At 41.7% G+C, this 20,434-nt stretch overlaps 1 protein-coding gene across 6 annotated transcripts in view; it reads left to right on the forward strand.

Annotated features, from left to right (window-relative positions):
* LOC134355408 (fibroblast growth factor receptor substrate 2-like) overlaps positions 1–20,434 on the forward strand; it is a 97,918-nt gene that overhangs the window by 1,667 nt on the left and 75,817 nt on the right. The gene's annotated exons all lie outside the window — the stretch shown is intronic.

Below are 20,434 nucleotides of genomic sequence, written 5' to 3' on the forward strand. Positions count from 1 at the left end.
TGTAGATTGCTGAAGTGCATGTCAATCCTTTGCCACTCTGTGATTAGTATTGTGAAGGAATTGCCATAACTTACAACACCAGTACAGAACTCCGAAGTCCCTTGGATTGATTCATCATGTACCGCATTTATTGATTTCCGTTGAACATAGAACATTGTAGCACAGTACAGGCCCTTTGGCCCACAATGTTGTGCCAGCTGTTTAACCTACTCCAAGATCAATCAAACCCTTCTCTCCCTGGTAGTGAGGTAGTAGTCATGGGTTTAATGTCCATTCAGAAATCATTGTGACTCTTTGAGTGTGTGCCTTTAGGCTTCTGTACCTCCCCCCGATAGAAGCAATGAGAACAAGACATGACCTGGGTGATGGGGGTCCTTTTTGATTTTATTCTGTGTACCCACCACTCAATATTTAAAAAAAAATCTACTTCTGACATTTCTCCCCCCTTACTATACTTCCCTCCAATCACTTTAAAATTATGCCCTCCCATTTTAGTTGTTGCTGTTCTGGGGAAAAGTTTTTGGCTGTCCACTCTATCAATGCCTCTTATCATCTTGTATATCTCTATCAAGCCACCTCTTACCTGCTTCACTCCAAAGAGAAAGGCCCTAGCTCACTCAACCTGTCCTCATAAGATATGCAGGCAGTCCAGGGAGCACACACAAAATGCTGGAGGAACTCAGCAGGTCAGGCAGCATCTGTGGAAATGAATAGATAGTTGACATTTCAGGCCGACACCCTTCTTTAGGATTCCACCACCTTCTCCCGAAGACGTAGCTAAGCAAAATGTAGCGCTGCACTGTTAGGCATTCTTTTCCATCATTAAACGCAAACCAAAAAAGTGCTGGACTATAACAGATTTTTTTGGCAATTTCTGTCAGAGTGCAGTTCAGCATCTACAATTGGTTTACACCCTGCCATCAGCAAGGATGGTGTTAATACTCTGTCTTTTTGTGAGATGTGGACATTGTGGCAAGAAAGACATTGGAATGAGCACCTGTAATTTCTGATCACCCCCCGGGGTGAACTCGCCTTTTCATAGAGAAGTGAAAGTTTGGCCACCTTACATCTGGAATTGCACATAGACCAAAATGACTGAGGTTTTAGATTATCCTAAAGCTTGGGTTCCCAACCTGCGGTCCACTTCCCCCTGGGTTAATGGTAGAGATCTGTGGCATAAGACAGGTTGGTAATCCCTGTTCTAAAGGGTATTAGTGGACCAGTTGGAATTTGGTGATCATTGGCTTTTCCATGTCATCATCCTGAATGTCCACCTTTTAAAACTGAGCTAATTTATATTTTTCTTTGAGATGTTTGGTATAAGATGTTATGTATCTGTGATGCTGTTGCACGTTTTGTGCATATGAGAATCGACTTTGATTTTTCAGAATCAGGTTTAAAATCACTGGCTTATGTTGTGAAATTTGTTGTCTTTGTAGTAGTACGTTGCTCTACATTACATAGTTAAATTAAATAAATAAGTAGTGCTAAAACAGAAATTTAAAAAATAGTCAGGTAGTGTTCATGGGTTCAGCATCCATTCAGAAATCTGAGGCAGAGGGGAAGAAGCTGATCCTGAATCATTGAGCGTGTGTCTTCTAGCTTCTGTACCTCCTTCCTGATGATAGCAATGACAACAAGGCATGACCTGGGTGATGGGGGTCCTTAAAGATGGAAGTTGTCTTTTTGATTTTACTCTAGAATTTATTAAATTGACTGAACTTAAAGTCTTCCACTGCTATGCGTGTTTTTTTAATTCATGTTTCTGAAATGTATGTAGGCTTCTTGATTTAAAGAGCAGATTACTATGGGGAAAATATATGGTATTTTGAATCAGTTTTGTCACGGTGTGTGAGTGTACCCACACCTGGCCAGTGGTGTGGTGGCATCCGCACTGGACTGCGAGGTGAGTGGTGTCGGGTTCGAATCTGGTTGGACAAAGTGCAGGGTTGCTGCCCGATGCGCCAAAAGGCGCAGAGAGGAATGGCAGTCTGTATACTGGCATTATGTTTTGTGGAAAAAAAAGTGGGTATATGTTGTAAAGATTGAACCATTGCTTTTTGTCCCTACCAAGCCACAATCTTCATTCTTTTCTCTCTGGTAGCTAGCTATCTAAGGCTCAACCACTCTGTTTGTACCATTGATAAAGTAAAATACAACTGATGCTGGAAATGTGAAATTGAAAATCAAAAATGTGGGGAAATGCTGGCAGATTGAGCAGTATCTGTGAAAAGAGGGACAAAGTCAGTTTCGGATCAACAACCTCTCATTACCTGCATTCCCATCGTCATGGATGCTCCCAGTTTGAATCAGAATCGGGTTTATCATCACTGACATAAGTCGTGAAATTTGTTGTTTCATGGCAGCCTTCCATTGGTCAGGGTCAACCATGGCTGTTGTGTCATAGCTGTCTATGTGATACACAAGTCAGAGCAGTATGATATGCAGAGCAAGGTGTTGCCCATGTAGCAAGCTTCTCCCTCTCCTTGCAGCTGATGAATCCAAAGGACTGCCGGAGACCGATACGGATTGGTACGAGTGGCGTCGCAGGAGTCCCCAGTCAGCGTTGAACTCAACATAGGACTGCCTTAGGGACTCCAGCTCTGGATTTTTCTGGCTGGGTTTATTCCCAAAGCCTTCCCCATGAGTGGGTATGGCGGCAATGAAGTGGAGGTTTGGGATCTGAGTTTTCCTTCTCCTAGATGAGCTGCCAATCACAGTTGATGAGCCCAATCTGCCTGAAGTGACTGGTTTTAAGGTGCAGTAAGCCGTCTTTGCCCCTTCTCCTGTCAGTAGAAACTGTTCTGCCAGGCTTTGTAGCTGAGCCACATGTGAAGGCCAGGAGCCTATTGGTTGCCAGAGGCTATTTGAGGTGCACGTCATTGGGAGCATTTAATAGGTAGTGGGAGCTTCTCCCGCTACCATTCCTGACTTATGACAATCTTAATGAACCAAGCAGCAGTACAGTGTAGGCATAACAAATTACTATAAATTATAGTAAAATTAAATACTAAAAAGTTAGTGTTCATGGGTTCGTTGTCCATTCAGAAATCTGACAGCAGAGAGGAAGAAGCCGTTCCTAAAACACTGAGTGTGTGTCTTCAAGCTCCTGTACCTCCTCCCTGATGGTAGTAATGAGAAAAGGGCATATCCTGGATGATGAGGGTGTGTAATGGTGGGTGCCGCATTATTGAGGTGACACTTTCTGAAGATGTCCTCAGTGTGGAGAAGATTGTGCTCGTGATGGATCTGGCTGAGTCTACTTCGCTTTGCAGCTTGCGGAATCTTTCTCGCCTGTTCGCCTCCAAGATGGATCTTGGGTGAAATGTCTGTAGCATCAACAGGGTTGAATTTCTTATCTTCATAACATCATGTTACACGAGTTGTGCATTGGCCTGGCTACTGTTGTCACCCTTTTCAATGTGTTTATTACTTCGAGACGAGTTCTCCAATAGATGCCTTGTGTCATTAGAACTCTGCATGTTCCAACTCAAACTCCTCAGCATTCAGCTGACCTAGAATATTCTTATTTGAGCAAAATCAGAATCGGGTTTATTATCACTGATATGTTGTGCAATTTGTTATTTTGCGGCAGTGGTACAGCCATCATCATCACCATCATCATAATTATTTATCGTGTCATATGACGTGGACGATCATGGTCTTGTCCATGACCGTGATTGTTCTTGGCTAATTTTTCTACAAAAGTGGTTTGCCATTGCTGCCTTCTGGGCAGTGTCTTTAAAAGACAAGTGACCCCAGCCATTGTCTGCTGGTGTCAGTGGTCGCATAGTCAGGACTTTTGACATGCATCGGCTGCTCATCTGACCATCCCCCCCCCCCCCTTTGTTCTCATGGCTTCTCATGATCCTGATTGAGAGGCTAAGCAGGTGCTACACCTTTTCTTAGGGTGACCTGCAGGTGAGCGGAGGGAAGGAGCGCCTTATACCTCCACACATTGCAAACCTTAAAAATAGTCACATATATAGTGAAAAAGAGGAATAGTGAGGTAATCGTGTTCAGGGGTTCATGGACCACTCAGAAAACTAATGATGGAGGTGAAGAAGCTGCTCTTAATATATTGAGAGTGGGTCTTCAGGCTCCTGTACCTCCTCCCTGATAATAGTAATGAGATTTCGATATATCCTGGGTGGTGAGGATCGTTAATGACGGATGCTGCCTTCGTCTTTTGAAAATGACATCGATATTGGGGAGCCAGTGCCCGTGATGGAGCTCACTACACCCCCTGCACCCCATTCTTTCAGTCACTGAAGCCTCCAAACCTGGCACTGATGCAACCAGTTAGAATTCTCTCCAACGTACGTCTGTAGAAATTTGCCAGAGTATTTTGTAACGTGCCAAGTTGCCTCAGACTCCTGAAGAAGTATAGCTGCTGTTGTGCCTTCTTTGTGATTGCATCAGTATGTTGAGCCCAAGATTGATCCTCTGAGCTGTTGATGCCCAGGAGCGGGAAGCTGCTCACCCTTTCCATCACTGACCCCTTGATGAGAACTGGCATGTGTTCTCCTGATTTTCCCTTCCAGAAGTCCACAATCAATTCCTTGGTCCTGCTGACATTGAGTGGAAGGTTGTTATTGTTATACGACTCAATCAGCCGATCTGTCTTGCCCCTGTATGCCTCCTTGTTGCCACCTGAGATTCTGCCAACGACAGTGGCGAATCTACAGATGCCGTTTGAGTTGTTCCTAGCCACACAGTCGTGAGTGTAGAGAGTTGTTATCTATTTAATTAATTAATTAATTGATTGATTTATTTATTTATTGAGGTACAGTGCAGAATAGGCCTTTCTGGCCCCTTAAGCCACACCACCCAGCAATCCCCTTATTTCATCCTAGCCTGATCCCAGGACAACATACAATGACCAATTAACCTCCAACTGGAGTACCTGTTTGGATTGTGGGAGGAAACCCACACGGACATGGGGAGGAGGTGCAAGCTCTTTACAGGCAGCGGTGGGAATTGAACCTGAATTACCTTACTGTGAAGCGCTGTTCTTACCACTACCTACCATGCCACCCAGGAGTAGGGCAGGATGTGCCTGTGTTAATTGTTAGCAGATTTTAAATATGTTGATACTTGTTAACAGATCTTTCGACAGCTGCTCCCCACCTACAATGTTCAGCCGTAGAACTCTGGAATATTTATGTTCTTCCAATTATGGCCCCTTGATTATTTAGCAATTGCTTTACCCCACCACATTGGCGGTTGTGCTTGTGATGACAAGTTCCTAAACTCTGGAATTCTCTCCATCTTGTTACCCAGGCCTCTCCCTTTAAAGCCCTCCTTAAAAGTGATCTCTGACCAATCTTTTGGAGACTTGCCATAATATCTTTTAATGAGGCTATTTCAAATTTAATTCAATATTTCTGAAGTGCTTTGGGTTGCTTTATAAAGGAAAGTTACTTCAGAATTGTTTGAATATTTGTGTGTGCTCTGAACAATTAGGGAACCTATTTTTAAAAAAAAATATGGAGCAGTCCTGACTAATCTGTGTTTTAGCTTTTATATTTAAAAAACACTTGCTTTCAAACTTGTGTAATAAATTCCCTGGAAAGGGAAAGCAGTATGAAATTGACAGTACAGAATTGCAAATGTGAATACATATACAAAATCAAAACCAATTTCAGCTGTGTGATCTGATGGTCGTAGAGCTCAGAAACAGGCCTTTCAGCCCATCTAATTTCTGCCAAACTATTCTGCCCAGTCCCATTGACTTGCATCTCCATACCCCTCACATTCATGGCCATATCCAAACTTCTCTTAATGTTGAAATTGAACCCGTATCCATCACTTCTGCTGGCAACTCATTCCACACTCTCACTACCCTCTGAGTGAAGAAGTTCCCCCTCAGGTTCTGCATAAATATTTCAGCTTTCACTCTTAACCCATGTCCTCTAGTTCAGTGTAAAAAGCCTGCTTACATTACTCTGTCTATAGCCCTCATAATTTGTCTATCTTTGTCAAATCTCCCATCAATCTTTTACACTCCAGGGAATAAAGCCCGAACCTGTTCAGCCTTTCCATATATCTCAGGTCCTCCAGTCCCTGCCACTGATATTTAAGAACAAACTTGAGCAAGCAATTGATTTTTGGATTTGTTCAGCCGGAGTTTAATGATAAATGGTACTTTTTCCAAAGAGAAATTAAAATGCAAGCTCTATGACAACCTAACTCATCGGTAATCCCATTGTCACTCTTGGGACTCTGCTAATTTGCAGTGGAAATCAGTGCGGGTGAATATTTTGATATTGCAGCTTACTGGACAGGAGCCCGTTTATGCGTTTTATCCATCAGGCCTCTGGACAGTCTTTTTCCTGAAATGTTCATGGGCAGCGTGCACACCGAATTGGATGCACTGTTTTGAGCTCAGAAAATAATTGATGGGAGGTTGATGGGATAAAAGGTTTGTTATTTGATTCAGGATTGTTTAATGTCATTTCCAGTACACAAGTGCAAAGCAGAGTGAAATAATTTGATAACGCAAACACAAGAAAATCTGTAGATGCTTTAAATTCAAGCAACACACACAAAGTGCTGGTGGAACGTGGCAGGCCAGGCAGCATCTACAGGATGACAAAGGGTCTCGACCCAAAATGTTGTTTGTACTTCTTCCTATAGATACTGCCTGGCCTGCTGCATTCCACCAGCATTTTGTGTGTATTGCTTGAAATAATTTGATTGCATTTAATTATAAGTGATCAAATCTTGAGGAACCTGTAGTGTGGCATGGGTTTTTCACCATAATGTAGTAACGTCTTGGATGGAGAAATATTGTGTACAAAGAACACTAAATTGGGAGGCACAGTAATTTCTAAACAAAACATTCTGCAGATACCAGAAATCTAGAGCAACACACATAAAATGCTGGAGGAACTCAGCGGCTGAGGTAGCATGTGTGGAGGGGAAATAAATGGTCAACATTTTGGACCGAGACCCTTCATCTGGATAGGAAAGGAAGTGAGCAGATGCACAAGTCTATGCTGGCTCTCTCAGTCCTGCTATCCTTTTAAAGATAGCCTGTTATTACTCCCTTTACAGACATCAAATTTTCCCCACCACTGACATTAGGTTAACAGGTTGGTATATCTCATGTTAATCCTCTCCCTCCACTCCTCTCTCCTCCCTGCCCCTTAAATAGTGTAGTCACATTTGGTATCCAATAATCCACAGGAACAATACCTGAATATATTGAATTTTGCAAGATGATAGTTAGGGTGTTCACTATCTCTATAGTTACTTCCTTTAAAGGTCTAGGATGTAATATTATTGAAACATGGAAACTATCTCTTTTGTGCAAAATTAAAGATGGGTCTTTTAGAAGCAAAATGGGGAAGCACATTTCACATGGAGGGCAGATTAGTTATGGATAACTCTTCCCAAAGGTTAGTTCCAGTCTTCAAGGCTGAGACTGATTGAATGAGGGATTAAAGGATTTGAGGAGAACGAATTCAGGACCAGATCAACTGATCTTTTAATCTTTTATTGAGTGACCTTGTCCTTTTCCTATATCTCTATGTATGAAACGTGCTTTGTAAACGCTAGCTTATCCTATCCAAGTAAGGCCTCAAATTTACCCATTCCCAGTTTGGGAAAGTAGTGATGGAAATTACTGTAGTGGACTCTCCTGTGGGCCTATGGTTAGAATGACTGAACTGTAATCCTTCAACAGAGATCTATTGAAAGGAAGGTTTGGTGCCAGCAGCGTGGTATTTCTAGCCCCAAATGCATTTTGTGAAGTTGCTGCAGTTATTGTTATTCATCACTCAGCTAAGATCAAGGGAGTGCAAGATGGCCACCAAGTTGATGTATTTCTCTAACATACTAATTTCAATCCCTTCCCCCTTCTGTCTTTTTTCCATTCCCCTTCTGGTTTGCCTCTCACCCCTTCTCTTCTCCTCACCTGTCCATCACTCCCTCTGGTGCCCCTCCTCCTTACCTTTCTCCCATAGCCCACTCTTCTCTCCTATCAGATTCTTTCTTCTTCAGCCCTTTACCTCTTCCCCATTACTTTGCAGCTTACTACATCACTCCTCCCCCACCCATCCACCTTCCCTTGTCACATGCCAGATTCCCTTTCCTGTCCAGACCTAATGAAGAGTCTTGACCTGAGACGTCAACTGTTTATTCCTCTCCAGAGATGCTCCCTAACCTGCTGAGTTCCTCCAGCATTTTGTAGGTGTTGCTTAGTTTTTACAATAATCTTGGTATTCCTTTTATTGATGAAGACATGAAGAGTTTAACGTTCTCCTCATTCAGTTGTCTCCAGCAAATCGGAGAACTTTACTCAAAATATCATTTGATTTGTATCACTTTCACGGCTCATTGTTGCTTTGAAGTTTGTGACTTGACTAAGTAATTATGTTCTGTTGTGAAGTTGAACTCAGAAGCTTTTGATTTTGAGGTAAAGTGTTGTCAACTATGACAACACAAAATTGATCTATAATATGACAGCAAATAGTACAAGAAAGTGAAGTTATAAATTAATGAGTTCAAAGTAAATTTGTTCTGTTACCATATACTACTTGAAATTCATTTTCTTGTAGGCATTTACAGGGAAAAAGAAATCCAATAGAATTTATGAAAAGCTGTACATAAACGAAGACTGACAAAAAACTATGCAAATAAAAATAATACTGAGAACATGAGTTGTAAAGTCCTTGAAAGGGAGTCTGTAGGTTGTGGAATCAGTTCAGAGCTGCCTGTAAGGAGTTTGTATGTTCTCCCCATGACTGCATGGCTTTCCTCTGACTTCTCTGGTTTCCTCCCATAGTTCAGAGGTGTACCGGTTGGTAGGTTAATTGGTGTTTGTAAGTCGTCCTTTGATTAGGCCAGGATTAAATCGGGGGATTGCCAGGCGGCATGGCTCAAAGGGCTGGAAGGGCCTATTCTGTGCTGCATTTCAATAAATATAACAAAAGTTATCCACACTGGTTCAAGAGCCTAATGGTTGAAGGGTAATAACCGTTCCTGTACCTGGTAGTGTGGGACCCAAGGCCTCTGTACCTCCTGCCCACTGGGAGCAACAAGAAGAGAGCACAGCCTGGATGGTGGAGGTCCTTGATGCATGCGGCTTTTTTTGGCAGTGCTCCATAGAAATGTACTCTGTTGGGGAGGGCTTTGCCTCTGATGGACTGGGCTGTAAGCACCAGTGATAGAAAAGAAATCTTGGCTTTAAAAAATTGGGTGCACAGGGGAAGAGATGGAAAGGTTGTGTGGAGTCTTTGGGCAGATGATGTTAAGCCATTCCATAGAACACTACAGCACAGAAACGGGCCATTCGGCCCTTTTAGTCTGTGCCGAAACTTAATTCCGCTAGTCCCGTTGACCTGCACCCAGTTCGTAGCCCTCCAGACCTCTCCAATCCATATATCTATCCAATTTTTTAAAAAAACTTAAGTGAACCCACATTTACCATGTCAGATGGCAGCTCATTCTACACTCCCACCACTCTCTGAGTGAAGACGTTCCCCCTAATCTTTCCCCTAAACCTTTCCCCTTTCACCCTAAAGCCATGTCTTCTCATATTTATCTCTCCTAATCTAAGTGAAAAGAACCTACTTGCATTTACTCGTCTATACCCCTCATAATTTTGTAAACCTTCTTCAAATCTCCCCTCATTCTTCTATGCTCCAACATATTAAAATTCATGCACTTGCATAAGTTTTGCTTATTGCATTTATAGAAACATGTCCGACTCCACAGCATGTGGTTGTTATTCAGAGTTTCAGGGTTGTATGCTTTGATAATAAATGAACCTTTGTATCTTCCTGGCAGTTTCAAAGATACATTTAATGTCAGAGAAATGTATACAATATACATCCTGAAATGCTTTTTCTTCGCAAACATCCATGAAAACAGAGGAGTGCCCCAAAGAATGAAGGGCAGTTAAATGTTAGAACCCCAAAGTACCCCCCCAGCTCTCCTCCCTCCCGCGTGTAAGCGGCAGCAAGCAGCATCTTAGTTCGTTCACTTCAGTGTGTTGCTCATTACCTCACAATTTTGCTTGTATATTATTTTGTCATATTCTGCTTCGCAAATTTTCTCTGTCTGTTATACACAAAATGCTGGAAGAACTCAACACATTCTCCCTGTGACCACGTGGCTTTCTATGAGGAGTCGAATAAGCAGTCGATATTTCAGGCTGAAACCCTTCATTAGGACTCTCGGCACAAAACAACGACAGTTTATTCCCGCTGTAGCTGCTGCCTGACCTGATGTGTTCATCCAGCATTTATAAACACAAGAAGTTCTGCAATGTTGGAAACCCAAAGCAACACACACAAAATGCTGGAGAAACTTAGCAGGTCAGGCTTAGAAATGAATAAAGAGTGGACGTCTCAGGCCGAGACCCTTTTCCAGGACTGGAAAGGAAGGGAGGAGATGCCAGAATGGAAAGGTGGGAGGTGGGGAAGGAGGATAGCCAAAAGGTGATAGGTGAAGTCAAGTGGGTGGGAAAGATAAAGGACTGGAGAGGAAGGAATCTGATAGGAGAGGAGAGTGGGACCATAGGAGAAAGGGAAGGAGGAGGGAACCTGGGAGGGGGGTGGGTGTGTGATAGGCAGGTAAAGAGAAGAGGGAAGAGGCCAGAGTGGGGATTAGAAGGGGGGGGGTGGGAATTTTTTTAACCGGAAGGAAAATCGATATTCATGCCATTAGGTGGGAGGCTACCCAGACAGAATAGAAGATGTTGCTGCTCCACCCTGAGCGTTGTCACATCATGGTACTATAGGAGGCCATGGGCTGACATGTCCTCTATCATTTTGTGTGTGTTGCTGTGGATTTCTAGCATCTACAGAATTTCTTGTGTTTATATTGTCTGATATGTTTTATCAACATACAATGCAGCTGTGGTTATTAGCAGTGTAGTGACTTGAGCCAACTATGATGTTGTCCTACGTGGTTGTCTTTTGGTGGGTCTTCAGAGGCTGATCTAGGATCCACATCTTCAGACCTCATTGAAGAAGAATGCGACTGTAGATACAATAGAATGCACTGATGCTGTAAAGCAAACTATTTCCCTCACCCTCATTTGGGATTAAAACATGGTGTCCTTTCATTTAAAACTAATTTATATGTTAAGAGGTATCACCTCAATTGATTGATATAATGAATTCACTGCAGCAGCTTGCTAATTAACTGGTGTAAGCCTGTAGCTAATATTTGGTGACCCTGAACAAAAGGTGACAGATATGGTAAGTTGTGTTTTGACGATCACTCCAGTGGATCTTGGGAGGGATAGAGTCCAAGTTAAAGGTAGTGAATGAGTTTTCCTTTTGAAAAAACTTGTGTCAAGAAATTTGATTTTATAATCGTTTAAAATATCATGCTTTGAATAAAATAATCTGCATGCATTTTGTTATTTTAATTATTTAGGAAAATAGTTATCTAGCAAACACTTGCAGCTATAATTTATATACAGTATGTAGGGACATCTCTACATCTACTGATTGGCAATGAATTAGAAAGCAGGAGACATCTTAAAGATAAAGAGTTGGTTCCTGATTGGGAATGTGGAATGAAGCATTTTGTTGTGGATTTTTAAATGAATTGGGCTGAATATTAACTGATAATGTCTGTGGCAAATTGGTGTTGTCGATCAAATCTGGAGAAGCAATGATGCAAGGTGGAGATGTTTGGAAATCCCAAAAAAAGGGCCAGGATGCCTGAAGATCTGTCTCCTTGAAAATTTGATTTGTTTTCAAATTATTTCAAAGAAAGTCATGCATCTGACAACACATACAAAATGTTGGAGGAACTCAGCAGGCCAGGCAGCATCCATGGAGAGGAATAAATAGTTGACATTTTGGGCTAAGACCCTTCATCAGCACTTGACTGTTTATTCCTCTCCGTAGACAGCGTAATGACAGGTCTCAGCCCGAAATGTTGACTGTTTATTCTCCTCCACTGATACTGCCTAACCTGAGTTCCTCTGGCATTTTGTATGTGTTAATCCAGATTTCCAGCATCTGCAGAATCTTCTGTGTTTATGTTTTGGTACATCTGACAAGCTTGGTTCTGTACCATAGAATTACTTTAATAGTATAAAACAAAACTTTTGAATTGTTGGCTTCCGTGTACATACATGTACATATGCTTTTACTAGCAATGGTGGCATGCAGGAACGCAGTGGCTTCTCGGACTCCCAATAATGGTGTTAGTTTCAAATTCTTAGATCGTGTTTCATAGTTTCTAGTCAGGGATCTCAGTACATAGTGATGCAGAACTCTTGGACAAAATCACTTCTAAGCCACCAGCAACAGAGTTAGTAGTGGTGATCAATGACTAGGAATTCTTCGGACACCAGACCTGGCCTAGGTGGCTTAGTGCCAGACGCAGGCAGTGTGAAAAGAAGCAGAAATGTGGCAAGAGAGCTGGGGGAACAAGCTAGGCTGAGAGCTAACCCCACCAGACCGCCACTACCTTCACTTTTCCTGACCAACGTCCACTGGCTGCAAAACAAAATAAACTCACTGGGATGGAGAATGAACGCACAGAAAGATGAGAAACTGCTGCATTCTGGGTTTGAGTGAAACGTGGTTAAACAAAAACATGCCCAACCCGGGATGACTGTTCTGCGCAGACGGAAACTCCCTGTTGAGGAAATCCAAAGGAGGTGGAATTGACAAAGCTTGGTGCACAATTCATCTGTAGTTAGCTGTCACTGCTCAGGGGAAATTGAGTATCTTACAATTAAATGCCAACCACATTCCCTGCTCAAGGAGTTTACTGTTATGTTCACCATCGCTGTCTACATCCCCTCGAGTATGAACGCCAAGGACACACTGGGAGAGCTTTACAATATGGTTAACTCTGTACAAAACAATCATCCAGACGGTCTCTTCATAGCTGCAGGAGACTTCAGTCATGTTACCTGCAGGGCATTTTACACAAATTCCTCCAACATGTCACTGTGGCCACTAGGGAACAAACAGACTGGACCACGTTTCTACAGACGCGGTACTTACAAAGCCACCCCACACCCCCATTTAGGCCTCTCTGACCCCATCTCCACAATGTTAACTCCAGCATACTGGTGGCTACTGAAAATGGAGAAACCAGTCAAAAGTTCCATCACAGTATGGCCTAATTGAGGCAATCTCTATACTTCTGAACTATTTTGAACAGACACTTGCAGATCTTCAAGAAAGCCACCACAGATGGAGAAGAAACAGACCTCAAGGAGTATCCCTTATCTGTGACCGTCTACATCAGTAAGTGTGCAGGTGACATTAGTACCTCATGAACGGTCATCTCACCACCCAGCCAGAAGTCCCAGCTGAGCTCTCAGCTGCACTCCCTACAAAAGCCCAGACACTGCCTTTAAGTCTCAGGGCAGTGAGGAGAAATCTTCTCAGGCAACAAAGGGGCAAAGAACTCCTATGCTCAAAAATTTCAGGAACACCTGTCCAAGGATGATCTGCAGCATAGGTGACTGGACATCAAGGGCCTTACTGACTATGCGAAGAGAAACAGTGTTGACTGTACCAGTGATGTCTCTATCCCTGATGGCAGTGACGTCTCTATCCCTGATGGTTTAAACAACTTTTATGCATGCTTCGAGGCGTGCAACGTAATAGAAACATAGAAAACCTACAGCACAATACAGGCCCTTCAGCCCACAACGCTGTGCCTAAAATGTACTTATTTAGAAATTACCTAGGGTTACCCAGGAAATTACCTAGGGTTACTAGGGTTGCCCTCTATTTTTCTAAGCTCAATGTAAGCTTCCCCCCTCCCAGGTAGGCAGCCACTGTCTGCCACAGCAGCAGACATGAGAAGGACTCTGCAGAGAGTCAACCTCTGTAAGGCAGCCGGGCCAGAGAAAATCCCATGCTCAGTACTCAGGGAGTGTGCATACCAGCTTACTGATGTCTTCAAAAACTTATTCAACACGTCATTCATCCAAGCTGGTGACCCCATATGCTTCAAATCAGCCACCGTCATTTCTGTACCAAACAGCTCTACACTTTCAGAACAAAATGACTTCTGTCTGCTGGCACTGACGCCAATCATCCTGAAATGCTTTGAATGGCTGGTAATGGCATATATCAAAAACTCCATTCCTGCCACGTTGGACACATCTTGAAAGGATATGTATCCACAGAAGAACAAAATGCTTCTTGGGCAGTGATTGAAAATAGGTTTTATGTAGGATAAAATGTAATGACAGTACATTATCTTACTGGCTACTTGCACTGATAATTTTACATGAGGAAGGACCGGGGGTTGTCTATGGCTTGTATGTATTCCCTTTTCATTTTCATCAATATTGGCCCTACTGCATGCAAAAAGACAAATGTGCTGCTGCATTACAACAGTGACCTTTCAATTTTGACTTTGATTGTAATTAAGTTTTGCTGCTGTTTATACACCTTGCTTCCCCATTTTGCTTTGAAAATAAGTGCGGTAAATTAAGAATTCAATTCCGGTTGTCAATTTAGTTTTCAAAATTAGTATTTTGGAAATTAAGGCGATGAGTACATCTAAACATGCAGTGAAATGTGTTGTTTGTGTCAATAGCCAGCACAGTCTGAAAATGTGCTGGGGGCAGCCCACATGTGTCACCAAACATCCAGTGCCAACGTAGTCTTGAAAAAGGGTCTCAGCCCGAAATGTCGACCGTTTATTCATTTCCACAGATGCTGCCTGACCTGCTCAGTTCCTCAGGCATTTTGTGTGTGTTGCTCTGGATTTCCAGTATCTGCAACATTTCTCATGTTTACGATTTGCTGACGTAGAATTTTCACAAGTCATTGACTCTTTCCTGCACGCCTTTGGAATGTGGGAGGAAACCCACACGCAGTCGTGGGAAGAACATATCAACTACTTACTGACAGTGGCGGGAATTGAACCCCGATCTTACAGTTGCTAATGTAAAGCGTTACACCAACTGCTACACTACCGTGTAAATGGTGCTTGCAAGTAGTCAGTTGTGCTGACCTTACGAGCAAACCTTTATTCATCACCTCTCATTTTAATTGCCATTGCTATGAATGAGAAAATACCGACCTACTAGTGCAGCTTGAGACTTGTTACCATGTAGTTTATTCAGCTTACACAAAATTCTAAACTTAATTGGATTGTCATAAAATAGTTGGCAAGTTGTCATTTGGTAATTACTTTTTCAGCAGTGACATACAAAGATCATTAACTAATTCAATTCTTTAAAAATGTATGACCAAGTAAAACCTCTTGATAAACTGATGTTTATCGACCTACTTTTGAAATGAGCTTACTTTGCTTGGAGTTCCATTAAAGGTGAAATGCTTGATAAAATAAATCTTGTTCTTGTCCTTGCCAATCTCCATAGATTCCTGTTCACTTCATGTTATTTCAAAAACCATACATAGTCTGTATGGACGGCACAGTAGTGCAGCAGTTAGTATAATGTTATTAGAGCGCCAACAATCTAGGTTCAATCTTGCTGTGATCTGTAAGGAGTTTGTACATCCTTCCTGTGACTATGTGAGTTTCTTCCAAGCACTCCAGTTTCCTCCCACATTCCAAAGATGTAGGGGTTAGTAAGTTAATTGGTCAGAAGGGTGTAATTGGACAGCGCGGGCTCGTAAGGGCCTGTAACCCTGCTATTAAAAAAAAGTCTTCGACAACTTCTGTTTTCCTGTTTACAACTCACTGCATTCTTTTCTCCTGTATATTCCCATCTTGTTTAATTTTTGTGACTTTTAGTGATATTAATGGGTTCTTGAATCGGCAGTAGTGATGACAGTGATGTCATCTGTGGACTCATCTTTGAGAACTTTAGTTGTTTGCTTCCTTTTGTTGCTTGCACAATTTGTTTTGTCCCCCCTGCACATTTTTTAATGGGTTCTACTGGGTTTCTTTTTTTTGTGGCTGCCTGTAAGGAGATGCATACGAAGGTTGTATTTAGTATACATACTTTGATAATAAATGTACTTGGTCTTTGACTTGTTCGGGCATCTTGCCCCACTTTTTGGGTTTCTGGCTGAACATTACCACCTGGCAATGTCACTTCTCTGAATTTGATAGACAATTTGCTGCTGTAACCAAGCTTCTATCACATTTTTATATCTGAATTGCTATATAAATGCACTTTGCTGCATGCTTGAGATGATGAGGCTTCTGTACACTTGGGAACTTTCTCGGTCAGGAACAACTTAGAGGTGTTCCATTGATCTGGTTAATTACTTTAAAAAAAATAAGGAAAATAGAAAATATTCTTGTCCAATCTTTGGTTATTACTTCAGTATAAAAGCTCTATTGGTTTCAATGAGGCAACATTTTTTTTTGCCAGGAGAAAATACAGCATGTGTCTAATTCAAACCGATCAATGAGACGAGTAAAATGAGACTAAATAGGGGGAAACTGATGTTGTTTATAAACTCCCCACTTATTACCTTAATTATTTAATGTATCTAATTATCGATATATCTAATTAGCCAATCATGTGGCACATCGCAATGCATTAAAGCATGCATACATGGTCAAGCGATTCAGTTGTTCAGACCAAACATCAGATTGGGGAGTAAATGAGATCTAAGTGACTTTGATCCTGGAATGTTTGTTGGCGCCAGATGGGGTGGTTTGAGTATTTCAGAAGCTGCTGATCTCCTGAGATGTTCATGCATAACAGTCTCTGGAATTTACAGAGAATGGTGGGAAAAGCAAAAAGCATCCAGTGAGTGATAATTCTATTGACAAAATTGCCTTGTTAATGAGAGAAGTCAGAAGAGAATGGCTAGACTGGCTCAAGCTGACTGGAAAATGACAGTAACTCACATAAACACACGTTACAACATTGGTGTGCAGAAGAGCATCTCTGTATGCACATCATGTTGAATCTTGAAGTGGATGGGCTATAGCAGCAGAAGACTATGAACAGGAGATACCCAGCAGAGAGTGGTTGCAGATGGTTGCCTCTCTGACTGTGATTAGTGGTGTACAGCAGGTATCAGCACTGGGTCTGTTGTTGCTGTCATCTATATCAAAGTTCAAAGTAAATTTATTATCAAAGTGCATATATGTCACCATGTACAACCTTGAGATTTGTTTTCTAATGGGCATACTTAATAAACCTATGAAATAATAAGCTTAACAAAATCAGTGAAAGACTGCACTAACTTGGGCGGATGATAAAGTGGTTAACTGGATCAGTTAAGAGAAGAGGAGTGCAGTAGAACAGAGGGTTCTGGGAACAGAGATCAGTAATTCCTTGAAAGTGACATCACAGGCAGATAGAGGTGTAAAGAAAGCTTTTAGCACATTGCCCTTCATAAGTCAATTGTTGGGATGTTATGTTGAAATTGTATAAGATATTGGTGAGGCCTCATTTGGAGCATTGTGTGCAGTTTTGGTCACCTACCTACAGGAAAGATGAAAATAGGATTGAAAGAGTGCTGAGAAAAATTGCAAGGATGTTGCTGGGTCTTGAGGACCTGAATAATAGGGAAAGGTTGAATAGATTAAGATTTTATTCCCTAGACCAGCATTTCTCAACCGGGATTCCGCGAGAGGTCGTGATTAAAAAATCTAAATATTGTCTTTTGAACATTGCACGATGCTAGCACTGGCAGTGATGTGCAGTGACCAAGCAGCCCTGTTAACCATCGCATTAGAGGCCTCTCAGCCCAGTATGGCACTGCGCAGTAGGACCACGTTTATTTGGTTGAGTCCACTCTCTTGTTTTTGACGTGAGATAAGAGAGGCCCTTGATAATTGGTGAGGGCTGTATTGAACGGAAGAAAGGACAGTAGGCTGATGACTGTAAAGTGTGTTTTCCAAGCATTAACTAGGCTTGTCCAACCTGAACTGTGACATTAGCCTGTCCCTCCCCCAACTTCCCCTTGTGGGAATGAACAAACTCTACTGTGTAGTGGAAAATTGGAGGGAAATTTTCATTCTAAAGAAGGAATTTTTATGTGCCATGACTCAGCTGCTGGCCTGTCATTTTGCTGTTGTGAAAAAATAGAAAATCCTGATGTTATCATAACACTGCTTTCTTCACAGAGAGGTGGTGATGTCAAAAACTCTTGGAGATTAGATGAAAAAAGTTCTGGATGATGCTATGAAAATGGTTAACTTTATTAAACAAAGACCAGTTCACTCAAGAATGTTTTTAAAAACAACACTGTGGAAACCTGGACAAAGAGCACACCGATTTCTTGCTACACACAGAGGAAGTTCTCAACAGGGTGTTTGAGCTGAAAGGTGAATTGCAGGAGTACCTTCAAGAAAATAGTAGGCCAGGTTTTACTGGGTGCTTTGAAGATGAAGAATGGCTGCAGAAACTAGCCTACTTGACAGACGTTTTCATCGTATGAGCCAGTTAGTTTCTGCAAGGCCTTAGGGAAAATGTTTTGATTTAAGTGACAATATTCTTGGATTTAAAAGGAAACTGAATCTTTGAAAAAAATCATGTTGCAAAGGGAAATCTTAAACGTTTCCACTGCTGCTTGGGCTTGAGAGTGAGAAAGGGTATCAGAAAGTCTTGAGTCTTATTGAAAACCACTTGGGAGAAATGCAGAACAAAATTCAACAGTATTTTCAACACAAGTGTTTAACTGGGTGAGGGACTCTTTCTCTGAATTTCTGCTCAGCTGGAGAACTTGACTTTGAGAGAAGAGGAAGAACTTTGTGAGCTGCACTCTGATCGTGCACTCAAGATGAGATTTACTGACCTGTCCCTGGACAAGTTCTGGATTTCTGTAAAAGAATAGTATCCTGCCATTCATAGGAAAGGAATGAATATTTTGCTGCAGTTTTCAACTTCTTACATGTGTGAGCAAGCTTTTTCTTGTTTAACAAACATCAAGAGCAAGGATAGAAATCATCTCATTTCAGTTGAAGGCAAAATCCATGTGTGCTTATCTCAAATTCGACCCAGAATTGAGTATTTGTTTAGCAAAACACAAGCACAGGTTTTACATGCTAGACTTATATTTGAGCCTGATCATGTCACTTGGTAAGAAAAAGTTTTTTTCAAAGTCTTCTGTAAAATCGTGTCTTAGGCTATATATATATTTTCACATTGCTTTGGCTGATGGGTTTTAGTAGATTTACTGTTCAACATTGTCAATAAATTTTCATGTTGTAAATAGCATTAATTAAAATCAATTTACAACCTTTACTGTATTTAGATTAAATCTACAGAGCCTACCTTTAGAAAAATTAAATTCCATTTTGGCTTATGCCAGTTATTTAACAGAAACGTATTATGTTTGCCTTATCAGTTTTTAAAATTTATGAAAGGGAAAAAGAGATTAACTTCAAGAAAGGAAAGCTAAGCTTAACTGTTTTTTTGAAGAAAGGTTGGCTAAAAAAGAGCATTGACAATTATTTTTAGATTATTATATCTACAACTTACTGATCACGCTAACATACCTTGGGCTGTAGGTACAATCATTTTACGCAGGGGTTCCCCGAGACCTGAAAATTATTTCAAGGGTTCCTCCAGAGCAAAAAGTTTGAGAAAGCCTGCCCTAGACCACAGAAGATTGAAGGGAGATTTGGTAGAGTTGTACAAAATTATGAGGGGTATAGATGGGGTAATTGCAAGCATGCTCTTTCCAGTGAGGTTGGGTGAGACTACAACTAGAGGTCATGGGCTAAAGGTGAAAGATGAAATGCTTAAGGGGAAAATGAGAGGGAACAACTTCACTCAGAGGTTGGTGAGTGTGGAATGAGCTGCCAGCGCAAGTGGCGGATGCAGGTTTGACTTCAACATTTAAGAGAAATTTGGATAGGTACATGGATGGGAGGGGTATGGCTTCGGTGCAAGTAATGGGGCAAGATAGATTCAGTGTTCGGCGCAGACTAGATCGGCTGAATACTGTATTTCTGTGCTGTAGTGTTCTGTGACACTGACATTTGCCTTATCTTGATAATTTGTTGTAAAATGGGCTCTGTGACCCAACCCAAGCCTGGCATCACAGGCTAATTGGTTTTGCTGTTGTTCCTTTATACCTCAAAGAATGACCCCTTGAGATTTGCAATCATAGTTTTGCTGTAACCTTGCATTTGTCTTCCTGTGACCCTTCCCCTTTCACTCACTGTGTTGCATTGCAACCTTTCCAGCTAGAAGCCAAGTGGTTTTGCTCGGCTTAAGACATACGGCCTCGTATAGAGTGAACAACACATGTCTGAAGGTCAGCTTCAGAGTAGCCCTTTGACCTTTAGGAATTTGGAACTTTAGTCTTTTCTCCTGGCATTTTTAAGATGCTCCCCAAAAGTGAATGGGATCCAGGTCCTGCTCAACCTCCTGTGCCTGCAGAACATGCTAAGGCATTTGTTAATACCTTATTTGTGTATTGCAGTGTTACAACTTGAGAGCTGGAAATGGAATTTAGATTCCATTAACATTAGTTTATTCCTGAAGTATGAAGGTGGATAATGCCCACTGGTCTTTCTAAGTTACTCATCACAGAGAAACAATTCT

Source organism: Mobula hypostoma, chromosome 13 (assembly GCF_963921235.1).
Source record: "Mobula hypostoma chromosome 13, sMobHyp1.1, whole genome shotgun sequence".
In the NCBI taxonomy this organism is placed as follows: Eukaryota; Metazoa; Chordata; class Chondrichthyes; order Myliobatiformes; family Myliobatidae; genus Mobula; species Mobula hypostoma.